At 44.3% G+C, this 22,852-nt stretch overlaps 1 long non-coding RNA gene across 1 annotated transcript in view; it reads right to left on the bottom strand.

Moving 5' to 3' along the window:
• Positions 1-22,623, bottom strand: part of LOC120399072 — a 45,626-nt gene extending 23,003 nt beyond the window's left edge. Inside the window, exon 1 of the long non-coding RNA XR_005594944.1 lies at positions 22,545-22,623. This is a non-coding gene — a long non-coding RNA (uncharacterized LOC120399072). The remainder of the gene's footprint in view (positions 1-22,544) is intronic.
• Positions 22,624-22,852: the final 229 nt, after the last annotated feature.

Raw genomic sequence — 22,852 nt, 5'->3', positions numbered from 1 at the left:
CTTGCGCGGTGAGCCGGGGGTAAGCAGCCGGGGCTGGGGGGGCTGGCTAAGGGGCAGGGAGTCCCGGGGACACTCAGGGGCAGGGAGGGCACAGGTTCTGTGGCGGGGCGGTCAGGGGCCAGGGAAGGGGGGGTTGGATGGGGGGGTCTCAGGGAGGTGGTTGTCAGGCGCCCCCCGACCCCATTACGGCCCAGCCCTGACCCCCAGGTCCAAGCCCAGCCCCTCGGACCTGGGCACCCCCCCCAGCTCCATCCCCCTCACAGCCCTGACCCCCAGCTCCTAGCCCAGCCCCTCTGATCCGGATACCCTCCTCACCCCATTCCCCCCACAGTCCTGACCCCCAGCTCCGAGCCCAGCCCCTCTGATCCAGACACCCCCCTGACCCCATTCCCCCACAGCCCTGACCCCCAGTTCTGAGCCCAGCCCCTCTGATCCAGACACCCCCCTCACCCCATTCCCCCCACAGCCCTGATCCCCAGCTCTGAGCCCAGCCCCTTTGAGCTGGGCACCCTCCGACCCCATCCCCCCCACCCCAGACCCCCAGCTCTGAGGCGAACCCCTCTGAGCCAGACAACCTCCGACCCCATCTCCTCACAGTCCTGAGCCCAGCCCCTGTGAGCCGGGCACCCCCCAGAGCCCAGCTCCCCACCCAGCCCTGGGCAACAGCAGCACCACCTCCAGGCAGTGACAGCCCATTGGCACCAACCATCACCATCACCCAGCAACAGCCCATTATGTAATTGCAAATGTATACAGACCAGTAAAGCAGTTCATGTTTTTAAATAATGTATTTGGTGTATTTTCAAATTATTACAACTTAATTTTCACTAGTTATTTTTTACATTTCCAAATACATGTTACTATAGTATTGCAACTTTTTTTTATGGAAGGGGCCCCTAAAATTGCTTTGCCCCAGGCCCCCTGAATCCTCTGGGCAGCCCTACCCAGTGTGTGTGAGGAGCCGGGGAGGGAGGGAAATGGGGTCCCCTGGAGCCGAGCCCGGGCTGCGATGGTGGCGAGGGGCTCCTGGAGTGTGTGAGGAGGTGAGCGGCCGGCTGGGTTCGTCGGTGCTGAGCAGGTAGCCACGCAGCCGGAGATCCTTGCCTTCCCTCCTGCCAGGGCTGGGCCAGGGCACCCTGAGGCTGAAGAGCAGCAGGTCCAGGGGGCTCTCCAGGTCCTCGGCCGCCAGCATGTCGGGGGTGAGGGCAGTGAGCGCGAACTGATCCACCTTGGCCACCAGCAGTGCTGCGAAGCCCAGGGAGGGGGCCGTGTTCTTTGCGCCACCCCGTAGCCACGCCGCCACCTGGAAGTACTCCCGCTTCGTGCTGCCCAGCAGCTCCACCCGCATGGGGACAGAGTATCAGCTGGGCCAGGGCTCGGCTGCAGTGTGCTGGTAGCGGATCCCACATTTGGGGGGGGAGCCCAGTGCTGGGGTAACAGGGGGTGTGAGTGGGGGGCACTGGTGGGCAGGGGACTCATGTCTGGGGGCAGGGGGGTGGGGGGGCAGCCAAAAAATTTTTTGCTTGGGGCGGCAAAAAACCTAGAGCCGGCCCTGGCTCTATTGAGATGGTTGCAAGGCCAACCAGCCTGTCCTGTGTCATTGTGGAGTCTAGATGTGTTTTTATTAACTTCAGCTTGGAGAAGCTGCGTTCTCCACTGGCAACTGTTACAGGAAGTGTTAGAAGTATACGCAGAGCAACAAAAGCATTTGGAAAGAGGGTGGTCATCTTATTTGTGCACATTCCAGAACAGCCTTTGGAGTTGATCCTGCTGAAATGTATCTTGAAAGGGCTTTCAGTTCATCACCTAAATCAGTGCTTCTCAAGCTATCTGATGTGGGGAACCGGCAATTTTTTTTTCCAATGTGCCAGGGACCGGTGCCATATTATTATCCTATATGATGCTCTTATGAGGAAACTTGCTGCGGACCGGCAGGCAATTGCTCGCGGACCGGCACCGGTCTGCAGACCACCACTTTGAGAAGCACTGACCTAAATCACTCGCATCAATATCGTGCATGTCATCATGTGTCAACACTGTCTCTAGTGCCCTGCATTGCTGGTGTAGGACTTCTTCAGGTATAGTGAGGAGTTTTGGAATATCATACAACATCCCAAATATACTGCTGTGTTCCTTGAGCTGCATGAAACATTCTTCAACTGATTGTATTGCACAATCTAGCACCTGGTTAAAGAATTCAACTTTGAATTGTTGTTTGGGGTCTCTTATGGGATTATCCCATGCCTCATAATCAAAAGGTCTTCTTCAGTGACTCTTGTATTCTTGAATGTGTGGGAAAATAGCTTCAGTGTGAAGTTCCTCTGCCAACTCCTCTGCACTCTTTAGAATGTTTTGAAATCCCTCATCTGACCGGTAAGACTGTAGGTATGACTTTGCTTTGTCCAGTTGTTCCAATACTCCAGATATATCAAGGTCAACACCTTGGAGTCTCTTGCTTACAACATTTATTTCAAACAGTATGTCATGCCACAACACTAAGCCACACAAAAATTTGAAGTTATGTATGTTTCTGGTGATTCCATTTCCCTCTGCCACTGTTCTCCCATGAACGGTTCCTGTCATAGCATTATCCTCCATAATGGCAACTATGGCATCATCTATCTTCCCAATTTGGTGTTTGATAGGCTTTATCACCTCCACTTGACTTTCCCATCGTGTGGCACTCAGTGGTTTCAGTGTCAGAGAGGATGTTCCCAGATGTTGCTTCAAAATTTGCCATCGATGAGTTGATGCAGAGAAAAATACATAGATGCTTTGAATTACATTAAAAAAATATAGCAGCTTCACTAGAAGCTGATGCTGCATCACTGACCACCAAGTTCAATGAATGAGAACTGCACAGGACAAAAAAAGCTCGAGGGTTTAACTCTCGGATCCGTGTCTGCACACCTCTGTTCTTTCCTCTCATGTTGGCACCATTATCGTAGCCCTGACCTCTCATGTCAACTATCGCAATTCACGTATGTTCCTGCATTTTAAGAAGCACATTTGTCATACCAGCTCCTGTAGTATCATCAATGTCAATAAATTCTGGAAAATGTTCTCTGACAGTCACCATTGAAAGGACCTTTTCACTAAGTTCTGTTGTTGTTTCAAAATGCACCATTAAAGTCATTTGTTCTATATGGCTGATGTTGGGTGTGCAGTCTGGAATAACAGAGTAATATCTTGCTGATTTCAGATCTGCCACAATGTTCTATTTGACTTTTGTTGCCAGTAACTGTATGATCTCATTTTGAATGGTTATTCCAAGGTAATGGGGTACCTAGATGCTCCTGGTGTACAGCATCAAACTCAGCCATCAGCTCCACAATTTTAAGGATGTTTCCATTGTTTGGCACATACAGCTGATCTGAAGTGCCACACAGTGCTAGGTTTTGGGTAGCAAGCATCCTCACAATGGCAATGAGCCTTTTCAGAACATTTTGCCAGTAAAGAGACTCTGATGCAATCTTCTCTTGATGCTGTTCTTCTATGGTGGCCTTTAACCTTAGGGCTTGGCTACACTTGAGAGTTGCAGCGCTGGTGGAGGCTTTCCAGCGCTGCAACTTAGTAACTGTCCACACCTGCAAGGCACATCCAGCACTGCAACTCCCTGGCTGCAGCGCTGGCTGTACATCTGGTCTGCTTGGGGTGTAGCGAGTGCAGCGCTGGTGATGCAGTGCTGCTCTTCAGGTGTGGCCACACACCAGCGCTGTTATTGGCCTCCAGGATATTAGGAGATATCCCAGAATTCCTGTTCAGCCACTCTGCTCATCAGTTTGCACTCTACTGCCCTGGCCTCAGGTGACCTGGGAATTAAATGCCCTGGGAATTAAATTTAAATGCCCCGGGAATTTTAAAAATCCCCTTCCTGTTTGCTCAGCCAGGTGTGGAGTGCAATCAGTGAATCTTTCCAGGTGACCATGCCTCCACGCGCCAAACGAGCCCCAGCATGGAGCAATGGCGAGTTGCTGGACCTCATTAGTGTTTGGGGGGAGGAAGCTGTGCAGTCCCAGCTGCGCTCCAGCCGTAGGAATTACGATACCTTTGGGCAGGTATCAAAGGCCATGCTGGAAAGGGGCCATGATCGGGATGCGCTGCAGTGCAGGGTTAAAGTAAAGGAGCTGCGGAGTGCCTATTACAAAGCCCACGAGGGGAAACCGCCGATCCGGCGTTGCCCTCATGACCTGCCGTTTTTACAGGGAGATGGACGCGATACCTGGGGGTGACCCCACTGCCAATCCGACGACCACGATGGACACTTCTGAGCGGGGTGGGGGACAGGAGGAGGAGGAGGGTGTGGGGGGAGGAAACCGAGAGTGAAGGTACTGGGGTGGGGGGAGACACCTCGGAGTCCCAGGAGGCATGCAGCCAGGAGCTCTTCTCAAGCCAGGAGGAAGGTAGCCAATCGCAGCAGCCGGTACTTGGTGAAGGACAAGCAGAGGAGCGGGTTACCGGTAAGCGGCTTTTATTTTCAGGATGGAAATGTTTCGGGAGAGGAGGGGGGGTTAGGGCTGCATGCATGCATGCATGCCTAGATGTGGAATAGCCCATTGATGTGGTCTATCATGTCGCGGTAATCGGCTGCGGTAATCTCCTCAAAAGTTTCAGCCAGAGTGTGGGCAATGCGCCTGCGCAAGTTTATAGGGAGAGCCATTGTGGTCCTTGTCCCAGTCAGGCTAATGCGTCCGCGCCACTGTGCTGCGAGGGGTGGGGGGACCATTGCTGCATACAGGCAAGCTGCATAGGGGCCAGGGCGGAATCCGCATTGCTGTAGAAGACCTTCCCGCTCTTCCCTGGTGACCCGCAGGAGCGAGATATCTTCCAGGATTAACTCCTGTGGAAAATGTTGGGAGACTATTCAGTGCAGATGCCCCCTGTAGCTGTTTGCTGTCCCCAACGCACAGAAACCCCTGCACAGCCCTGAAGCAATCAGTCCCCCTTACTCACCATTTCGTGGCTCCTGTTGGGTTATGTGTGCTCTGTTTGGTATGGGAAAAGTATGCTAAAGTGAAGACTGTAAACTCCTTCGGTGTGGGAATTACTGTCTGGATGAGATTATGAACAATGCTACCCCTGTTAACTGTTGCCATTTTTGCCTTTCCAAAAGCGACCTTGACTGCTGGACTGCCCGTCTCCTCGACTGCACAGAGACTACAAAACCTAAGGAAGAAGCCGCGAGAAACCAAGGAGGACATGCTGAAAGCAGTTATGGATCACTCTGCTAGAGAGAGTAAAAACCTGCAGGACTGGAGAGAAAGGGAAAGCAGGATCCACCAGAGAAACGCAGTGACCAAGAGGAAAAGCACAAAGCAGCTGCTAAGCATCCTGGCGCGCCAAGCGGACTCTATCCAGTCACTCGTAGACATGCAGGCAGAGCACTACCGTGCTGCCCCTCTGCCCCCTCCCCACCGTCCCAAAGCTTTTTCCCTTGTGCCCCAAGTTCAGCTCCAAACCCCCTTCCCCAGCATCCAGGTTCTTACCTCCACCAGCTGCCTCCAACACCTGTACGTTCACCAACCAGCCCTGAGAACTACGACCCTTACCCTATGCACTCAACCCCCATCACCATGCATTATATGCACCCTGAAGTGCAGCACTCATTGCACAGCACTCCAGACAGGACATATGCAAACCTGTGACTGTACAGTTCACCAACCCACCCCCCTGCCCTTTTAGGTTCCCAAAATGTTGTGTGTCTGTCAAGGAAGTTATTTTCTTTTCAATAAAAGAATTCTTGGCTTTGAAAACAGTCTTTATTATTGCAGAAACTGAAAGATACCTTAGCCCAGTAAAGAAACAGGCACTGTAAATCATTTTAGGTAACATAGAATCCTACTAACAGTGTAACCACTGCACTTCACTCCCATGCAAGGCAGCAAACATTACTGTTGGCTTTCAGCCTCAAATTCCTCCCTCAAGGCATCCCTAATCCTTGTAGCCCTGTGCTGGGCCTCTCTCGTAGCCCTGCTCTCTGGCTGTGCAAATTCAGCCTCCAGGACTTGAAACTCGGTGGTCCATGCCTGACTGAATGTTTCACCCTTCCCTTCACAAATATTATGGAGGGTACAGCATGCGGATATAACCGCGGGGATGCTGCTTTCCCCCAAGTCTAGCTTCCCATACAGAGATCTCCAGCGAGCTTTTAAATGGCCAAAACCACACTCCACAGTCATTTGGCACCGGATCAGCCTGTAGTTGAACCGGTCCTTGCTCCTGTCAAGCTTCCCTGTATAGGGTTTCATGAGCCAAGGCAGTAACGGGTAAGCGGGGTCTCCAAGGATCACAATGGGCATTTCGACGTCCCCTACTGTGATCTTCCTGTCTGGGGAAAAAAGTCCCTGCCTGCATCTTCCTGAACAGGCCACTGTTCCGAAAGATGTGTGCATCATGCACCTTTCCAGGCCAGCCTGTGTAAATGTCAATGAAACACCCACAGTGATCCACAAGCGCCTGGAGAACCATAGAGAAATACCCCTTCCGGTTAACGTACTTGGATGCTAGATGGGGGGGTGCCAGAATAGGAATATGCGTCCCATCTATCGCCCCTCCACAGTTAGGGAAACCCATTTGTGCAAAGCCATCCACAATGTCCTGCATGTTCCCCAGAGTCACGGTTCTTCTTAGCAGGATGCGATTAATGGCCCTGCAAACTTGCACCAACACGATTCCAATGGTCGACTTTCCCACTCCAAACTGGTTCCCGACCGACCGGTAGCTGTCTGGAGTTGCCAGCTTCCAGATTGCAATAGCCACCCTCTTTTCCACCGTCAGGGCAGCTCTCAATCTCGTGTCCTTGCGCCGCAGGGTGGGGGCGAGCTCAGCACACAGTCCCATGAAAGTGGCTTTTCTCATCCGAAAGTTCTGCAGCCACTGCTCGTCATCCCAGACTTCCATGACGATGTGATCCCACCACTCAGTGCTTGTTTCCTGAGCCCAAAAGCGGCGTTCCACGGTGCTGAGCATTTCCGTGAATGCCACAAGCAATTTAGTGTCACATGCGGCAGGCGACTCGATATCATCGTCGGACTCCTCACTGTCACTTTGGAGCTGAAGGAATAGCTCAACTGCCAAACATGTTGTGCTGGCGGCACTCATCAGCACAGTCCTCAGCAGCCCGGGCTCCATTTCCCACAGAAATCGCGCTTCACAGAGAGAGAGAGTAAAACACAGCAAGCGACTCACAATGGCGCCAAACATGGCCGGAAAAACTGTGACTGCTGGGATGTGAAGCGATGCACCTCAGGGTGTTGGGACAGGAAGCGGAATGACCTGTCCCCTTCCGTCCCCTTCCCACAACCCACGGCACCAAAATGGGACGAGATGCTCTGTGGGATAGCTGCCCACAATGCACCTCTCAATACAGCGCTGCAAATACTGCAAGTGTGGCCACACTGCAGCGCTGTTAGCTGTCAGTGTGGCCACACACTAGCGCTGTCCGTACACAGCTGTACGACCAGCACTGTAACTCCCAGTGCTGCAACTCTCAAGTGTAGCCAAGCCCTGAGTCTCATCATAAGCTCTTTCCACCTATGGAATGCTCTCTGGTGATTTGCTGCCTTCTCATGACATGCCAGACTTCTAGCCAGATTTTTCCAGTCCTTTGTTCCTGTAGAGCCCAATGTGGCTGGAACATTAGACTGGAAGAGTCTGCAACAAAAACAGTATGCAGAATCCTGGGTACATAAGAATTTGAGTACATAAGCCATGGCCTCTCCACTTTGTCACCATTGGGGATTTCATGCCAGTAATGTGTTGGATGGAAACTTCTATTTTCATTGTCTTTGGGGAACATGAAGTTTTTCACTTGCTGTGGCCCATGCAGTAACAAGGAAGTCCTTCAGGCTATTGCTCAAATGGGTCCACAGTCCTGGATCATCTACACTTAAGGAACTAAACTCAGCAGCAGCTGTTTCTTGTGCCTCCACCACACTCTTCTCTGATCTATACTTTTCTTCAGGAATGTGCATGGCTACATCCATTTGAGATGGAGATATGGATGCTGCAGTAGCTGACAGGTCACCTGCACTCTGACTAACTGGAAGATCAGGCATCGCCTCACCACGCACATCCTCACTGGGGCTGGAAGGCTCGGCATGAACATTTGTGTCTATGTATCTCAGGAGAGCTCCTTCCTGCTTAGATAGAAAGCTCCTTTTGCTTTCTTTCTTTTTCTGAATGCTGCCTCAGAGGGGCATTTTCTTCTTTCACTCATGACCGCTGTTCTGTGCCAGCTATAGTGGCTCTCAACACTCAGTTGATGGGGACAAATAAGCAGGCTGGTAGCAGGGCCTGGTGAGGGAAGATATCAGCGTCTTAAGGGCCTAACTGGCCTCTACTACTTCAGTTGACTGCCTGTTCTCCTCAAGTGGGTTCAGGGAAGCAGCAGGAAACAGGAAGCTCCCTGAGAAGCTGGTGTTAATCATTCCAGGCTCCTGCGGGGGCTAGAGAGGTACAGAAGAGGCTCCTCCTCCTCTCTCCCTGCAGCTCCTGCTGCTTTCTGTTATTCCCTCTCACCTTTTCTCCTACCTGCCTGTTACGTCTCTTGTGCCCTCCTTCCTCCAGCACAACACTCCACCATTTCTGTGCATCTAGAACAGAGAGAATACATATGCACCAGACGCAGACACAATTTTCTACACTCTGGGTCCTAGTGGTGCCCCCTCACAGTCTGGCACCTGAGGTGGCCGCCTCAGTTCGCCTCATGGTAAGGTCAGCCCTGCAGATTGTTAGAAAATAAGAGGAGCTTGTTTAACAAATGTGTTTAAGAGAGTTAACTGCTTCATTTAGTTTTCTTCCACTCTTTTGGGTATATCATCGTTTTGTGATGCTACACTTCCACTTATTCAAGGCCCATAAGTGGAAATGTGGATATGTTGTTGATGTTATCCCTTCTTTGAAACTTGAGGCTTGTCCCTGTCTCAGCCAAACCCCCTGCTATTCTGTAATAATATATTGTTGTTACAACAAATAGCTTGAATACATTTTAAAGGTGTCAAGATTGCTCTATGAATTTTTCTTCACTATAATGGCAGACTATACTTGTCCAAGTGGCAAAGTTGGAAGATATGAGAACTAACATTTCTTAACTAAGTATGACTATGTTAAAACATTGCTCTGCTGGAAAAGAAGCTTTCTGGAGGATCTCGTATTTCTCAATGGGATAACATATTGAAATAGGAGACATGTTAGGAAGTCACCACAGAGGCCACAATTCAACAGTCCATCCCTATTCAGCAAGGCACTTAAAACAGGTATTTAATTTAGGCATATGATTAAGTCCCACTGAAACACTTGTTCAACTGCTTAGCTGACTGTTTTTCAATGTTATGCTGAATTGGAACCAGAGTTCTCTATAATTCAGTTTTTCTAAGAGCTGTACAAAACCAGAAGTTCCCAAAACACTCTGGGGCACCATAACTCCCATTTTCTAATAAAATCCAAGAAATATTTCAGCTTTTGAGGTTTCTTGGGTTCTACAGATGAACAAGGAACATAATAAGGAAATCCTGTTCAATCTTTTTGGCTGCAAAGATTGTTTGGGTAGAACACTGCAGAAAATACAAGATCTGATATTCTTTTAATCTACCCAAGGGAAATAGTCCTAATTACCTAGGAGAATGACTATAAAGTCAGTCTGACAGAAATGTGGGAGCTCACAGCAATCTCATTATGAGATTCAATCCCTAGAAGAAACCTTGGTTGACAGTATTAAAGAGCAAAATGTCAATGTAGTGAAGCAGAAAGCATTAGCGCATTGAATTGTCACAAAGTCTTTAATTCTTTTACTAAAGGTGGTGTTAATGAATTATCTTAAATGAAAGAGTTGAACCCTAGATTTTGTCACTGTAATCAAAAGGAAAAGTCTGTAGATATCTTCTGATAAATGCATTCATTTCAAATTGAAATTCTTGCATTTTACTCATCCTGAAACATGAATTCCTACTGTCTTGAACAAAGGAAGTATCAAGATATCAGAGATAGTAGGAGAATAGAGACAAGAGAATGAAGGAATGATATTTTTGACCAATTAAAGTGGAGTGATTTGTTCTATCTTTATCCATCCCTTCTTTATTCCTATATTGATATTGAACTAATTAATAGTTATCCTTGCTAGATTATATATTAAGTAGAAGTTGTGATAAATTTCCAGTATTTCTGTACTACTGGACATACATATGTAATGTCTATTATCAGTCCTGGAGCTGCTTGAGTTCCTCAGTGATAAATGGACCACTGGGGCATAATGAAAGGCTTGGTAGAGCTACACTTATTTTAAAGTTCTAATCTTATTTCATTTCATATATATTGAATCAAAGTCTGGATATCAAAAAGCATTATTTGCGTAAAACTCCAATAAAAATATTCAAAGAAGCATTATAGGTACATTTCCTTTTTTTATATTGACTGAGTGGGTCAGATGCATGTTATTTCTGAGTTATCTGCCTCTTTAAAGTCATGCTGGATTCGGAACAACACTCTTTTCATATATTAGAACTATTAATGTACATACAAACACTTTCTGACTAGCAGGTCTTTCTCAGTAAAGAAAATGCTTTAGGTCTATGTCTAGATAACCTGTGCCGGAGGTAAAGAATCAAGGGACAGATGAACAGATGTCTGTGGAAGGAAGTTCTGTTTGAGTTTTTAAAACTGAGGTACTGATTATTTCATTGGTCAAAATCAGCATTCAATGACATTTAATAATGTTACCTCTTCTTCTGATACCAGCATCGCCCCTCTCTCAAGAAGTAGCAGATGTCTGGTACCTTGGCTACCAAGTGGAGGAGGTATCAGTGATGTGGAGACTCTGTATACTCTAAGTGTAATTTGCTTTATTTACACATATACACCAGTCCTGAAATGGTCAAACAACATGCAGAGCAATGCCTACCTCCAGAAAGCTCAGCCCAGCACCAGTGCCTGATCCCCAGAGAATAATCCTGCCTCAAAAACTGACTAATCAGAGCTCCAGGAGAGGAGGGAAAAAAAAAAAGCTCTCTTCATGCTTGCATAGAACTTTGCATAGCCCAAAACTAGCAACCAGTATGCCTTTTCCATAGTCAAAAATTGATTACACACTGAGAAAAAAAAACTTGGAAGACTATATCTGTAACAACTCCATCTGGCAATTCCTGCCATAGCAAAACTTAGACATGAGTACTCAGAAAGCCATATTAAAAACTCTATTGGATTACTGAAAAAAAGTAATAGAGTCAATGCAAAATGCACTCTAAGGTAATAGGAATCAGAATAACAAAACTGGCCTATTCTCTTCTTGTGGATTTATTTGTTTCCTTCCAATTCCATTCTACACAGGTATGGAGTGTCTGTTTAATCATGACATCATTTCCTTATCATCTTTTCCATCACCTTGGTTGAGAGTCAACCACTGGTGTAGGTGGTAGAGAAGTGTATGGAGTGAATCAAAAGTTGTAATAATTTTTTCCAGATGGTATTTAATATAAATAATGGATTGGTTGTTATGATTTGGTCCTCTTTGTTCAGTATGGCAAGGGGTGAATGAGCAACATTATACATTTAAGGTTTTTATTAACTCATGTTTCCTGTGTTTCAAAGCTTATGGAACTGCAAATATAAATTTTAACATTAACAATGTTGATAAATTGTTAATTGTTAACATTAGTTAATTGCACTATGCAGTGATTACAGATTACTTTAGCTAGTGCTACTAGTGAGACATCACATTACCTTGGTATAAAACAACCTCTCATACCCTCTTCAGACTATTTCCAGATGTATTAACACCACAAGGATTACTTAGTAGAAGGTAAGTATCAGACATTTACAGAATATCCACAATAATATTTTGTAATCAAACAGTCTGCAGTTGTATTAAGCTTATATTAACCGTGGAAAATAACCTCTTCGTACAGGAAAGACATATAAACCCAAAAGAGAGTAAGGCAAATGAAAACTTTGGGAAACAAACACGAACTTATTGAATCATGAGAGTAAGAACAGATATAAAAAATGGTGAGGCCTGCTTGCATTTTTCCATTGCCTGACATATTCTGCTTTGAAATATGGAACTGCAAACAGAGAAGGCCAGTCAAGTCCACTTTTAGAGATAAGCTATCAGCAGCTCCACATCTCTTGCTGCCATCCTGCAATTTCTCTAATAATGCAAACAGGAGCTTAGTCCCTCAAAAGGATTGAATTACCTGTCGAAACTCATTGTCAAGGTCCTGTCAAATTGCTAAGGTCACAGTTCTCAGAATGAGACTTTCATAATTCCCATCACTTCAAAGCAGCCATCCAACTTTTTCCTTTACAGTTGTCAGTTCCCACATAAATTCTTTTATTACTTATAAGGATTCAAAAATACTTTTTGTGCATTGCAATTGCTAAAAAAGGCAGAGTTAAGCCTACAGCATCTGGGATAATGGAAATTAATATTTGCAGCACATCGTTGTCTCAGTCAGAGCACATCAATGACTGTAGCAGCGCTGTGTATTGGAAATTATTAAAACATAATTCTGAAATGGCATGGACACGCCCAACAATAGCCAGATGTAGGACATCATTTATGTATTGTGTTGTGGTATAAAGGCATCTATAAACACACCAGTAACCACTGAGATCCAGATGACCTGATAAGGTTTTGTCTCTAAACAGTCTTATCAGATAACCACTATAATTTGTTGCTAGTCAAAATCAAATGTAGTAGTGCCTTCACTCATTTACTGAACATGTGGCCAGATTCTCAGCTGGAGTAAGTCAGCATCGCTCCACAGACTCCGAGGGAGCTATGCAGATTTACACCCGCTAAGGACCTGAGCCATTGTTTTTATGTACTCTGTTAGTGAAGGATTTGCTTGAGTAGGCTGTTAATGATTTATTGGGTAAACTTTGCTTCTGAAATACATCTGTGGCTATCATATAGACTGATATTTCCCCTCTTCATTTGGATGTGTCATTGCATACTTAGTTTGGCTTGAAGATTCAATATATCACAGTTTGGCAGCAGTTATAGAAAAGACATTCTTTTCAATACAGCACTTTTCCTTATTTGGATGAGTATTTTGCAGATGGATAAAGAGCACTACTGACCAGTACAGCTTTAGGCCTTGATCCTGTAAATTGCCAAGTTCCTTCTACAACATGCTCAGCACCCTCAACCTTGCCTGAAGACAAGGAGATGCCAGTTCAGAACTCTCTCATTGAACCACTGGTTGCTATCTAGCTATATCTGTCCCATAGGACAAAATAATCATGTTACAGTTCCCTGAAGCTGTATCAATCACACCATTTGTATTTTTATGCACTGATGAAACCATCGTTAGGTCAGGCTTGAAAAAACTAGGCTTGCAGGAAATCCAGGAGAACAAGAACTGCCCCATAAAAGTCAATATAGTTTTACCCTAATCCTACCAGAAACAGTGACAGCAAAGCCATCAAAGCCAGATGGAAGGAACATTTTGAGTTAGTCCTGAACCGTGAGTCAACTGTCTCTGATGCCACTATCGAATCTATACCTCAATGACATAAAAGAGAATCTCTTGCTGACCCCCACACCTATCCTTGAAGAAATAACATGAGTCATTATGCAAACTAACAACAACAAAGCAGCAGGGCCAGGTGGCATACCAACTGAAGTCTACAAGTTTGGAGGTGAAGAACTGGTAGGGAAGCTTCACACACTTTTTCTTCATATCTGGTATAATGAGAAGATTCTAGAAGACTTGAGAAATGCTAACATTGTAACAATCTTTAAGAAAGGAGATAAGTCAGAGTGTGGAAACTATTGAGGCATTGCCTTGCTATCTGAAGCAGGGAAAATTCTTGCTAGTATCCTCTTAAACCAATTACTTCACCTTGCTGAAGAAATATTGCTGGAATTTCAGAGTGGTTTTAGACCATCCCACAGGACAACCGACATGATCTTCATTACGTCAAATCCAGGAAAAATCTCAGGAGCAAAATCAGGACCTGTGTATGGCTTTCATCGATTTGACAAAGGCCTTTGACTCTGTCAATCGTGAAGCCCTGTGGAAGGTGCTGGCCAGATTTGGCTGCCCTCCAAAATTTATTAAGGTCCTAAGGCTTCTCCATGATCAGATGACTGCCATGGTTCTCTGTAATGGCCCTGAGATGGAACCTTTCATCATCAAAACTGGAGTTAAGCAAGGATGTGTTGTTGCCCCCAACCGTTTTTTAGCAGTTATTTTGGTCCTCGTTAAAGATCACCTCCCCAGTGGAATTGACATTCAATATAGAATGGATGGGCAGCTCTTTAATCTTCGATGTCTCTGCTTGAAGTCTAAAGTCTTCAGGGCGACCATTACTGATCTTCAGTATGCTGAGGATTGTGTCATCCTCGCACACACTGAGAATGACCTTCAGTCCATATTGGATTTTCTTGCAAAAGCTAACTGAAGCCTAGGACTCTCACTCAATATTGAGAAGACTGAAGTGCTCTATCAACCTGCTTCAGGCCTTGCACATGACCCACCACAAATCATCATTGAGGGTCAGACTTTGGAGACAGTTGAGCACTTTTGCTATCTCGGAAGCCAACTTTCTCAAAATGCAAAAATCGACAGTGAGATCCAGCAGAGAATCCAGTGCACAAGTCCTTCCTTTAGGAAATTGTTTCGATGCATTTTCATGGACCATGACCTACAGCAGGACACCAAGATCCAGGCCTATAAGACAATTGTTATTCCTACACTCCTCTATGGATGCAAAACCTGGGTGACCTTTTGACAGCACCTCAAAAGTTTGGAGCGGTATCACCAATGATGCCTCTGGAAGATCCTTGACGTCAAGTGGCAAGATCGCCACATTAATGCCAGTATCCTCGCTGAAGCCAATGTAACCAGCATTGAAGCAATGATCCTCATGCACCAACTTCGCTGGGCTGGACATTGTGTGTGGATGCCAGACTGTTGCTTCCCAAAACAAGTCCTCTACACTCAGCTCACCCATGGTCAGAGATCCCGTGGTGGTCAGAGGAAACACTACAAAGACACACTGAAAGCATATCTTAAGAAAACTGATGTGGACATCACAAGCTGGGAAGAGCAAGCCATCAACTGACCCCAATGGCACCATATCCTCCATCAGGCAGTGGCCTGCTTTGAGGAGAAGTGCCTTGCCCTTGAAGCTGAAAAGAGAGAGAGGAGGAAGGAAAAAGAAATAACTTTCTCCCAGCAGGCCTCTGGCCTACCACAAAATGTCTGCACCTACTGCCAGCAGATTTGCAGTTCCATGATCAGACTCCTGAGTCATTTCAGGGCCCATATATAAATCTGTGGTAGAGATCATCCTTGAATTGAGGGATCGCCAATCATCACCAGAAACAGGGTTAGGAAGAAGCTGAGATGCAAACATGTTCTTCTAACTCAGCTTTGGTTGATAAAAGAAGGCTCAAGGTTGGGGGATTTTGATTACTTTTTGTTCCTTTTCCAACTTGTATCTCCAAATATATATTTATTTGATATACATTAATATATATTAATTAGTTCCAGATAGTAATTTGGTGTAGGAATTCTGTACATGGGGAGGATAAACATGAATTGTTTTAAACAAATGCATTAACCAAAGCTCACAATAGGACAGGGAGGGGAAGATAAAAGGAAAAAGCAAAAGCTAATTTTTATTACAACAGTATCAGTCACAGCAATTTAATTCTTGCTATATCAGCATTTTCATTGTAAACTGTTGTTAAGGTTTTATACCTCAGCTGTCACATTTCTTTCTGTGCTGAAAATTATCATCCAAGGAGGCCAGATTTTTGATTTACACAAATATCTGAAGGAAAAAATAACATGCTTAGTGGGATTTCTTTAGTGAGATTACCACACAAGTGTGGAAGATAAGCATTGTATTTTATGTAAATTATGAATGGATATAATTCAACAAAATTGTTCCATTTAAACAAAATGTTGCTGCCACATGTTTTAGGGCAGTGTTTCTCAACCTTTTTGATACCAGGGACTAGCTGCTGCCTTCCTAGGCTGTGTCAGGGACCGGCATTAAGAAACTCCGTTTTAGGGTATGTCCACACTTCAGTTAGACACCTGGGGCTGGCCCATGTCAGCTGACTCAGGCTATGTCTACAGTACAGAGCTTGCAGTAGTGCAGCAGTACCGATGTAGCTGTGCCACTGTAAGATCTCTTGTGTAACCACTCCATGTTGACAGGAGAGAGCTCTCCCGTCAACATAATTAATTCACCCTCAATGTGCGGAGGTAGCTATGTCACCTGCAGAAGCTCTCCTGCTGACATAGCGCTGAGCCCACTAGTGCTTATGCCAGCGTAACTGATGTTGTTCATGGGCACGGAATAGTCACACCTCTGAACAGTGTAAGTTTTGCCGACATGAGTGGTAGTGTAGACATAGCCTGAGCCATACGAGACTGAAGCTAAGAGGCTGTTTAATTGTCGTGTAGATGTTGAGGCTTGGGTCCTAGAGCCTGAGCTCCAGCCTGAGCTCAGAAGTCTATACTGCAATTAAACAGCCCTTTAGCCTGAGCCAGCAGACATGGGTCAGCCATAGGTGTATTTTGCACTGTAGACGTACTCTTAGTTACTTATCAAAGCTTAAATGAACTCAAATTTTTATTTCACTTGAAGGAGAGTTTTGCCTGCATAAAGGCCTGTAGGGTCAGGCCCTGTATGGATAAACCAAGACTGTCTCAGATTTCAACCTGGCACCTTTTCAGGAGCACTGTACAGATGAAAAAAGTTAACTGTGTGTTGGCTGTTGCGGTTGGCACCTGTAGATGGTAACTGCCACACTAAGTATCTTTACCTGAGCCATTGATTCTGCATTTCCATACTGCATTGCCCTGCCATCAGCATCTGGATGATAGTCTACTTGTAACATCGCGGCAGCATTTTTTCAATACAATGATCTGCTCTTAAATTAATGTACTATATTTCTGGCACACTGCCTGCCTTTTGAGATAATTTTACATTTCCTGGACTGTGGTTTCCTGAAATTATTTTCCTATTGTATGACAGTTATGACTTGCTAGCCCAAACTATAACTCCGCAACTGAGAAATTATATTTGTGCTTATTAACCTCTGCATATTCCTACTAAAATAATCTAAAAGTTAGCCAAGATTTTTGTGCTCTGATTCAGTGAATGACCAATTTTTAAAGTTATTAAAAGCATGTTACTTGTTAATTTAAGAGGGTTCTGTACTGGGTGGACAATATTTTTAGAAAATAAAAAAGGCTGTGTTTATCATGTGTGTTATGATAATTTAACAATAGTATACAGTAAAACAAGTGTGGATTGCACTTTATTTGAGAAAATAAAAACATGGTGTCACATTCGGAGGGCCTACATTGAATATTAGTAGCTGTACGTCACACCTTCTACATGTCCCCTCAATAGTTATACAGACTTTAAGGTCAGAAAGGACCATTAGATCATCTAGTCTGACCTCCTGTATATTAGGGACCATTACATTTCACCCATTTACCCTATTATGAGCCCAGTAACTTTGGTTAGACTAAAAATATTTCAGTCCTCAGGAGACTAAACTGTGCTGCAAGCAGAGGAGAGACAGAGGTGCCACTAATGCCCAAAGGCCCCAGCAATTGTAGGAAAATTTTTAGATGAAATATGTCTAGATGAATCCAGTAGGTGATTCATGTGCCATACTGCAGAAGCAGCCCCGCCCCCCTAAAAAAAAAATCCCTGCCAATCCGACCTGGGGGAAAATTCCTTCCAAACCCCACATCCAGACATCAGTTTGACCCTGAGCATGTGAGCCAGACAAAGTACTCTTTGTAGCATCTCAGAGTATTGGTCCACGCATCCATTGTCCCGTCTCTACCTATGGCCATTCCTGATGCTTCAGAGGAAGGCAAATAAATCCAAGCATACACCTGACCAATTCCTGCCTGACTCCTGAAGGCAACGAACTGAAGCCTGGAAGAGTGAGATTTAATTATAATCTTTGTTTTAATGCAAAGCTGCAAGCATTATGAGTATGTTGAGGCCAGTGCAGAGCTTCTTATTCTACCCATGGTCCATTAAGAAAGAATGAACAGGGACATTCTTAGACTCACAGATGCACAAATTGCAAGGCCGGAAAGACCAGCAATGTATAAGACTCCCACTAGTCTTCCTTATTTGGACTCTCAGAGTCACATAGTATCTTTCAGAAATTATATGAAAGTTGCACTTACACTAACTCAGACTCCCTTAGAATTACTTATATCCATTCTATTGATCTCTAGGCAACACTACGTTGATGTAATTTATACACCAAGGAGGCAGCAGAAGGTGCGAGTTAGAATGACTCTCACCCTGCTTTAAAGTTATACCTTTTTCTACCACCTCAGTATGTTACATTAATTCAAAGTAGTCTCCTTTTAATTTCGGTAGGATGGGTATATGCTGCTCTACAGGACTCTGAGCAGTGAGAAAAGCTGAATTGGTGTTAAGGGGTCTGATTTTGTGCTGCCCCCCCCCCCCATGGAGAAAAGCACAGACGGGGAGGAGGAAGGCATGGAAGCAAAGGTGGCTTTGAGCCACCTATACCAACTCTACTGATATCTAAGGGAGACTAATGGAGAAGCTTAACACACTGAGGAGCTGGAACAAGGTGTAATGAAAGGCTTAGAGCAACCATTCTTGGGAGAATGTTCATCAGTAATGAGGTTCATTTTCTCTGCATTGCTGTACTTCACAGTCTCTCCCCTGGGCTATAGCCAATGTGATATTTCAGGCTCCTTGCATCTCTTCCATGATTCTGAAATGATAAGAACATTCTATGCTCTCATAAGGGGATGTAATGCCTAAACTAACAGGCTAACTGTGAATCAATAACCTGCTGAAATGTTTCCTACCTGTCAGCCACCCTCTAGAGTAAGTTCTCTCTATACAGTAACTCCCAAGGCAAACCCTTTGCTTAAAGCTCTCCCCAGCAGACACCACAATAACAATGCAGTGGAAGGCCAGAAGAAGTGAGGAATGTTTGACTTTTATGTTATTTACCCTATGACAAAGTGCAGACAGAATTCCATGGGGCTTCCTGTTAAAGGTGGAATACAGCCGTAAGAGCATAAACAAGAAGTGTCATTCCAGGTATATTACATTACTACTAAAAAACTCTGTCAAGAGCTGCTTTTATATGATGCTTCATGAATCAAAGTTGGGTTAAGTTTTATAAGCAAGGATGCTCTTTTTCCTTATATTAGTTTGCTAAATATTTAAGGTAATATGTGATTTACTTAAAATAGTTTCAGTTTAAACGAGTTGATTTTTTGGTGGGGAGGGAAGGGAAGATGCACATTAGTAGAGTGTAAGTTACATCCCCATGTACAAGATTGATTACCAGGAGGATGTAGAGGGGAAGGTCACAGTATACAGCATCTGACCATGCACCAGTCCAGAACATTGAACCTATGACTAATGCAGTGGGGTGTATCATTGTTTGAGCAGAGGGAAGGTTGAGTGGCAGTAGAGATGTGTAGCAAATTGCTGCTTGCCATGGAACAACAGCAAAAACATTGCAAGCACAGCTGTCAGCAAACATCCTTCATTCACTCTGAGATCACTGTCTAAGCCTTCCTTATTGATGCCACTCCCCAGTTACTCGTGCTATCATCCTTGTGCAGGTTTGCAGTCTGTCCATCCACCACGTCACATTGGTTGCGAGTGATGACTGCAAGCAGTTAGAGCTTGGGTTAAGGTTTTCTGCCAAAACACTTTTTCAGCAAAAAATGTTTTGTGAATTCATGTCAGCATCATGGAATTATTCCTGATGAAAAAAGCTATGAAAAATCTGATAACACTGCATTTTGACATTTTTTTAAACAAAATGTTTTGACTAATTCAAAATGACTTCATTTCAAAATTTTCTTTTCATTTCATTTTAAAAAAAATCAAAATATTTTAAAATGGTTAAAATCAAAAGCAAACAATATTATTTTGTTGGAATTAAACATTGTTTGCACCCAAATGATTTTTTTTTAATTTCCAGCAAATCAAAACATCTATTTTCACCCAGCTGTACCAGCAACTCTTGAGAATACAGAAATCAAATGTCAGGGGAACTAGAATTTGATGTGTGTATTGTTAACCCTTGAAGTCAATGGGACTACTGGGTACATAGCAGGCTTGTTTAGTTCCCAGCTGTGCATTTAAGAATCCAACTTTTAGCTCTCATGGCCACTTCACTAGCTTCACTTGAAAAGATTTCACACCAGAGGGGAGATCTCGGAGAAGAGAGTCACATGTAAACTGTGTAAGTTGCATGAGCAGTAGGCAACAACAAATAAAAATCACACATTACTTTTAAAGCATCTTATTATATTGCCTTACCTTCAGCAGCCATAACATGACATTCCACACTGCCATTTCATTAATGTTCTCCAGATTAATTTGTACAATCAGCACATGAACCATTAAAGAGACTAATAATCATTATGTAAAATGGCTTACTTATTACTCTTCCTACACATATGCTTCTATTGGCCCTGAGGATTAATATTATTTTTTCCATAAATTCTTAACACTGTACATGTGCACATAACTGCATCTTTGAAAAAACATTTACATCAAAATTACTTAAGGGGAGTTCATTATTCTCTGATTTGTCATTCCCAATCAAATGCTAGGAAAATTCAGTGCTACATATTTTTTTCTTGGTACTTAATTCAACAACTAAATATAAAGTACATGGATCTTTTTCCATGATTTAGTCCTTCCTGCCAGCACCTAGTCTAGATTCAATTCACCATTAGTCTTGGGTATCTTTAGGGAACAATAACATTTTTTGTATAATTGCTTAAGAATGAATAATTTTGTGTGTCTTGTGAGTAATATAATAGACCTAGCATGACAAGTACAACATTTAAAAGCAAGTTGGTTCATCCTCCCTCAACCTTCCCCCCCACTCCAAAAAAGAAGAAAGAGAAGGTGTGATGGGGCAGGAGGGGGTCCAGCCTTTTGTACATATAACCTTGTTGAAGTTATGTACTTAAAAATACAAAACAAAGAATTGTGAGCTGCTAATCAACTCTGTACTGCATATCCAGAGAAAATAACATACAAATACACTCCAAAAACTGGATCCTGAATACAATGGTACACAAGGTCTCAGGAGGACGGTGTTTTTTACTGTTTCTTTAAAGTTGCCTAAAACAGGGAAACTAGAAGGAGCCCTGTCTCATTTGTTGCACAAGTTGCCAGATATGTAGGTAATAAGGCAGGAGATTGTGGGAAGAGAAATGAAGGTCTCATAGTTAAGGAAGCTGAATGCCACCCTAGACAACTGGATTCTATCCCTGCATCTGCAAAAGAGCTCTTATGTGATTCTGGGTGAGTCATTTTAAGCATGATGTTCAGTTGGTCACTAATTGTGTGTTTCTCATTTTCTGGGGGCCTTGTGTGAGACACATAGGTCCAGAGTTGCTGAAGTGATGCGTGTTCATGACCACAACTGAAATAGAAGCTATGCTTTGAACATACAACGTGCTATATAATGCTAAGTACTTTTAAAAGAGTCAAGCCCTAGGTGATTCAAGTTGGCCACACAAAATTTAGTGCACGCTTCTGACAACTTTGACCTTAATCTCTCTGTACTTCAGTTCCCTAACTGCGAAATGGGGATAATTATACTTCCCTAATCATATAGGGGTGAAGATTAATTCATTAAATGTTTGTGAAGCACCTAGAGACTTTGGATACCATGAAAATTAGTTTCTATATTCAGTTTAGGGCTTGAAGGGTAGGTGGTAAATGAGGCCTGTGGCCACACTTGGAATAAGGAGGATAAAAATAAATACTGAAGAACTAAGCATTCACTAAATGAGACACAGGTTCTGTGAAAAAATGAGTATGTGATTCTGGAATTATAGACCGCATATGCATTGATACAAGGAGGAGAAATTAAGATTGCACAATTTAATATTGACTTGCATCTGACGAAGTGGGTATTCACCCACGAAAGCTCATGCTGCAAAACGTCTGTTAGTCTATAAGGTGCCACAGGATTGTTTACTGCTTTTACAGAACCAGACTAACACGGCTACCCCTCTGATACTAAGATTGCACAGGAGACTTAATTATCTCATTTCCTAATTTCTGAGTGCTTGACTTTGCAACCTTAATGTTCTTTTAACATAGCTTTTTTGATGTAATTTCCTTGTCACATATCTAGTTGCACTCCCCTTATTGGACATTCACCAAATCCTTATGTGCTCTAAGCCTCAGGAATCTGAGCACTGCCCCGGTGGGGGTCCCTAGGACACTCTCAGGGTGCAGATGCTGTCTAGCACCTCTTACTGAGAGCTGAGGCCTCACAGGCCAATTGCCCAGTCTCTGCCCAGGCTCTCTCATAGCTTAAACACACCTCTCCCAGCTATGTAGACACTCTGGGTTCACAGGTTAACTCCTCAAGAGCAGATAATAGTTGTTTCACCCAACACAGAGTTTGCACAGGATTCTAAAACATTATTGCACTTTACATGAGAGGGAAAAAAAAGTACAAGAGAGCCCAGATCATTTAGAAAAACAGATATCCTGACCACAATACCCTTCTCACCCACCTTTGGGGCACTGTCCAAGTTCAGGTAGTCAGGGTCCCCCTGATCCATCAGGCTCCTGCAGCAGCTTGCCTCAGCTTGAGCTGGTGAAAATGCCCAAAGACTGAGTAGACCAGCTCTTGTCCTTTTATAACCTTTTAGCCCCTGTGTCAGGTGACTCCCCAATCAGCCTCCTCAGCTGATTACAGATCCCTACCAAGTGACTTCATTGCCAGGTGACCTCTCTCCTGCCAAACAATTTCTCCTTAGTGACAGCCAGCCTATTGTGTTTGTATTTGAAGAGAAGAGCGTCCAGATTTAGCAACTCTATT

Source organism: Mauremys reevesii, linkage group 2 (assembly GCF_016161935.1).
Source record: "Mauremys reevesii isolate NIE-2019 linkage group 2, ASM1616193v1, whole genome shotgun sequence".
Taxonomy (NCBI): Eukaryota; Metazoa; Chordata; order Testudines; family Geoemydidae; genus Mauremys; species Mauremys reevesii.
This window is presented reverse-complemented; position numbering and strand designations above follow the sequence as displayed.